The 5275-nt window shown below is 39.5% G+C and overlaps 1 protein-coding gene across 2 annotated transcripts in view; it reads left to right on the top strand.

Moving 5' to 3' along the window:
• The first annotated feature begins 1889 nt into the window (after positions 1-1889).
• The window catches only part of LOC106515062 (contactin-4), a 116128-nt gene continuing 112742 nt past the window's right edge, over positions 1890-5275 (top strand). For both annotated transcript variants that reach the window (XM_014004675.1, XM_014004674.1), the window contains exon 1: positions 1890-2498. The gene's annotated coding sequence lies outside the window, so the exon portion shown is untranslated. The remainder of the gene's footprint in view (positions 2499-5275) is intronic.

The following is a 5275-nucleotide window of genomic DNA, read 5'->3' as shown; positions in this document are numbered from 1 at the left end:
TAAAGGTAAAGGTTATAAGACCATCTCCAAGCAGAGAAATATGCTGCCCAGTGTCAGAAAGCTTGGTCTCAGTCACATGATTCTTGCAACAGGATAATGACCCAAAACACAGCTAAAACACCTAAGAATGACTAAGAGGAAAACACTGGACAATTCTGAAGAGGCCTTCTATGATCCTGACCTAAATCCTGTTGAGCATCTTTGGAAGGAGCTGAAACATGCTGTCTGGAAGACACACCCTTCAAACCTGAGACAACCAGAGCAGTTTGCTCATGAGGAGTGGACCAAAATACCTGCTGAGAGYAGCAGAAGTCTCATTAACAGTTACAGGAATCGTTTGATTGCAGTGATTGACTCAAAAGGTTGTGCAACAAAATATTAAGTTAAGGGTATTATCATTTCTGCCCAGGCCTGGTTCATGAGTTTGTTTGTTTTAGATTCTGTTGAATGATGGTGATGGTTGAAAAGCCTTGGTTGATTGTTTGTTTGATTGATGGATTTGGTTGATAGTTAAATAGACTTTTATTTGTTTATTTTCATACATTTGTATTTATTATTTCTTGCAGATTCAAGTTACAGTTTTTCTGCAAGTAGGGGTCTCTGCGGACGAGTGGGCGTGTCCCAACGAAAGGCGATTCTAAAGCGACACACCTGATTTGACGGACTTTTTTTAAGGGACACACCTGACTGGACAAGCAAAAAAAGGGGCGATACCGTACGGCACCACCTGATTGGACAAGAACAAAAGGGGCGTTACTGTACGGCACCACCTGATTGGACAAGAACAAAGGGGTGTTACTGTATGGCACCATCTGATTGGACAAGAACAAACGGGGCGTTACTGTATGGCACCACATTTTCTGGAGAACCCTACTTGGGTCACATTTCTCCTGATTAACCTTAGTGTTGGGGTCAGGGTCAGGCTGTATAGAGGTCAAGCAGGGTCTAATTCATGTAGGCCTCGCAGCCCACAGTGTTTGTGCTTTAGACACGCCCACTCTTGTGACACGCCCACTTTGATTCTGCAGATAACCCCTTCTCTATTTCTGTGATCATTGTGAGTTTTTCTTTCATTAAACAAAGGGTACCAACATTTTTGTCCACGTGTTTAAATTATCCTGTAAAATAAGTGTGTGCACATCTATATACCTACATCCACACACACATACATAACAACACACATTTCACACAAATCCCTTTTAACATGTCTGAAAGGGGGTAGGAAGAAGTAAAACTTATTTAATCCTGCCTCTTCTCCAATAGTCCACAATTACACTATCCGTCTCTGACYGTCTATGATAGGAAAAAGGACAAAAATAAACATATACATACACATATAAAGTAGTACATAATCTATTATTGTAATACTACACTTTAGAATTGTAAATTTCCATCTAGAGACATAAACACACATTCACACTCACAATGCACCCCGAAAGCAGATATATTCTATTGAAATAGAAAAAAATTTGTTAATTAATTGTCATTTTGGTGCCATATAAACTGAARTGAACAGAAACTTGTAACCTCCGATCACTCTTGTCTCTTTGTGAGCTCATGTAAGTGTTTTAGGAGACCAGAGTCATCAGGACAAATGTTTGTTTTTACAATAACTCAGTTTGTCTCTGCTGGCCCGTTGTATATTGTATTTMCTCACATGCTGCTTAAACCAGTTTACACACATCTGTTGATTATGTTGGGTCTCCAGATCGCATGTTTATCCCAATGTGACACAAGCATTAACACGATTTTTGTCACCAGTAATAAACAAAGAAACAATCTGACAGGTAGGGTATTTAGTCCATCAACATCTCCTAGTAGGARATCCCATTAGCAGCGGAAAGGAGAGGGAGGAGGTGGAGAGAGGAGGAGGGGGGAGGCTGTTCCACTTGGATGGCTGGAGCAGTCAGGAGGCTGCTCGGGAGGGGAGACAGACAAGACATCGCTCTCCTATTCTGCACTTCCCGTCTCCTGCTTTTCTGTTTTTATATATGATCATTATTTGTCCTCCAGCCAGCCGCGTGTTGCTGCGTCCCGCTGCGCTCCAGAGGCGGGTTGGGGACGAAGGAACGGGAAAGAAGTAAAGGAGGGAGGAAGAGTTGTTGACGCATCGTAGGAGCGAGTGGGCACGCCAAGCCTTCACTTTTTTTCGCTCTCTCTCTCTCTCCGATATGCGACCTGCAGGACGCCGCGCCGCCAGCGACGTGCGCCTCTGAACCCGGAGAGAGACGCAGAGAGGAGGCGGGAGGAGCACGGGATGGAGTAGCGGCTCCGCACGGCTCAGCTCGGGAGGAGCGACAGAAACAAGCGGCAGCATCTCTTTTTCTAAACCAGTTATTTGATTTATTGTTTCGTCTGCTGAAAACTCAGAGGGAGACGCTGTTTTTTGGTTTTTGGCCCACACTGATGTTTGTGCGCACAGTTTGCTTTTGGTGGCAAAATACGGAATAATCTGTGGCTGTCATTTCCTGTAGAGTACCTGCTGCTGCTGCACACAGGTGAGACGTTTTATTTTATTTTTATTATTTTACTGTTGGAGTTGCATGTCCACCACCTCAGCTGTGAGTGACAACTCAGAAAAAAAAATAATCCCAGAGCACATCCGAAGTTTCCCRAGGATGACCTGGGAAACCCTGGAGGCTGTGCAGCAGAGTCAGGATTGCCTCTGACTCTGACCGCGCGCTCATCCAAACATCCCACTGTGTTGTGAGGCTATCATAGTGGAGGAGAAGTCATCTGTGCGTCTCTCCTGTCCGTGCAGATGTTGCCTAATCCCGGCCCTCCCTTCCAGCGCTATAATCCCCTCGGATTGGGCTGGTGATGGTGCTGACCACCTCACTGAGTTCCTAAAAAAAAAAAAAAAAAAAGGCAGGAAAACAAAGTTGGGTTAAAATTCTGCACGCATCCTCAGCAGTTATAGCTACTTTGGGTTTTTATTAAGACTTGAATTTATGTTGGAAAGTTTTGTGCTCATTTTGACATCAAATTCGAGTTTAGTTTAAATCACAGTAACCCTTTAGTTTTAGTCAATGGGACATTTTATTTAACCAAATCTAAATTTATAATAGCTAAAAGTTATGCCAGTCAAAGTTCTCCATTTACAATACAGAAAGAAAATGATTTTACATCTTATGTATATCACAAATTTAATTTTTCTGGCTTTTTAAAAAAAAAWTCATAAAAATGACAATAACATGATATTGATTAACAGGAAGTCTGCTGTATGATTTCCATAAAGGTTTAGACCAAGCACGACTAAGAAACAACAATAAAGAATGACAAACCATATCTAAAACCACATTTAGCCTTCAATTTCCTGACATGATCAGAACAATTTAAAATGAAAAGGTTAGTGTAGTAATACTTCTCTTCCAACATAGTGTAATTATGAGTATAACTTTAAATATTTGAATTTTTGCTTTGGTTTCTCCTCCAGACTTGTGAGTTTTGCCTTTTAAAGAAACAACTGGAAGCTTCTGTGCGTTCAGTGAATCTGTTGTCACCTGAACTCTTCAGTGTGATGATAAATCCAGAAAGCTCTTATTATTCCTGACAATGACATTTCCTTAAAAAACTGTCAACAGATACTTTACAGTAAAATTCTCACAACAGCAAAGTTCTATTTCTGCATTTATTAACTGCAAACAGCAGTTTTAAGATGCAGTGGCAGCTTAGCTGTAGCAGCTTGATTTTGTATGGATGTTGTTCCATTTTAGTGTTTTCACCGATGACTGTTGCCCGACATGATTTACACGTCTTGTTTTACTTGATTGAACCCCAGCTGGTTACTTACATTCACGTCACAGATGCAGAATTGTGAGAAGTTCGTTTTTATTTAATGCCGACYTCATGAATTTTGATACGTCGACTCAAATAGATTTGGTTGTTTCAGTACAGCTTTCTTTCTACAATCATTAACTTTGTTCAGGGCAAACTGCACTGTAAAAAAATGAAATGTTGGATTTACTTAACCATGTTATGTGACCTGGTTCCACTTAACTGAGTTGAGTAAATTCAAAGCAGTATACCAGTTTTTTAACCAAAGAACATGAGTGTACTGCTTTGAATTTACTCAACTCAGTTAAGTAGAACCAGGTKACATAACATGGTTAAGTAAATCCAACATTTCATTTTTAGAGTGTGTGTTTATTTGTGTCTCCTTCCATTTCTTTTATTTTCATGTGTTTTTATGCTTTTTGCTGTAATTTAAGATGGTAGCAGCAGCTAGCTGTATTAATATCAATGGAATTGATAAAATGTCAGAATGTTCAGCTCAGAGATAAATTCTGATTGGCTAGCTTCTCAACTCGTCCCACCTTTTATAACAAATTAGATCTTATCGGATTTTTTCAGTCAAGTATTTTTAATAATATTTTTATGATCAAGACTATGATATATATTTACGATATATCAATAGTTTTTGTCATGTTTTAGTTTTTATTTAGGCATTGTCTTGTTTTTGTCCAGAAAAGAAGGTTGTTGACAAAAATTGCGACAAATATAGTCAATGGAATTAGCTCATCTTTGTTGCTGATCAGAATGAAACCAGCTTTACTGTGTTCTAAAGTTATGGATTAGCACATTTGTCAAAGCTTGGGTAAAGGCCAGCAGATTACTTTTAAAACCTAGTTTCACGTAGATGCTATTAGATGCTATCTTTCGTGGAGTTTCTGCACATTTGACAAAACAAGTTACAAAAATGATAGAACTCTAGTTTTCCACCTTCGTGTACATATACAGTAAGCAGTAAAACGTTTGTAAAGGCTACAAAAAGGCTGTGTGAGGGTAAGCTCTGGCACAGCATCAGTCTGTAGATATACGTACATGTGACTGAGCAAGGAGCAGCTCCAGGGATGCTCTGCGACTGATCTGTCCTACAGGCTTGTAATCTGACTTGACAAGAGCGGAACTTATTCTAAAGGGTTATACAAGAGGGGAAAAAAGGGAATTACTTCATACAAACATCCAGCAGTGTATATTAAGTCTCAGCTTGGTCTCGTTTCTCAGCATGCGAGTAAAACAGCTTCTCACATGCCTGGAAAAAAAAGGAAAATTGAGATGTGAGAATAAATATTTAAAAATTATAAACAGGTTGGGAAAGGGAGGTTAGAGATGCAGTTGATTAATCTACCAAAGAAGCAATACTTTCCAAAACAAATGGGGATAATGAACATGTGACAAATAGGGCTGCCATGATTAATCGATTAATCGACGACTAAGCGATTATTAAAATAATCGATGACTAGTTTAATAATCGATTAATCGTTTTCTTTTT

This window comes from Austrofundulus limnaeus, unplaced genomic scaffold, assembly GCF_001266775.1.
Source record: "Austrofundulus limnaeus strain Quisiro unplaced genomic scaffold, Austrofundulus_limnaeus-1.0 Scaffold26, whole genome shotgun sequence".
Lineage (NCBI taxonomy): Eukaryota > Metazoa > Chordata > Actinopteri > Cyprinodontiformes > Rivulidae > Austrofundulus > Austrofundulus limnaeus.
This window is presented reverse-complemented; position numbering and strand designations above follow the sequence as displayed.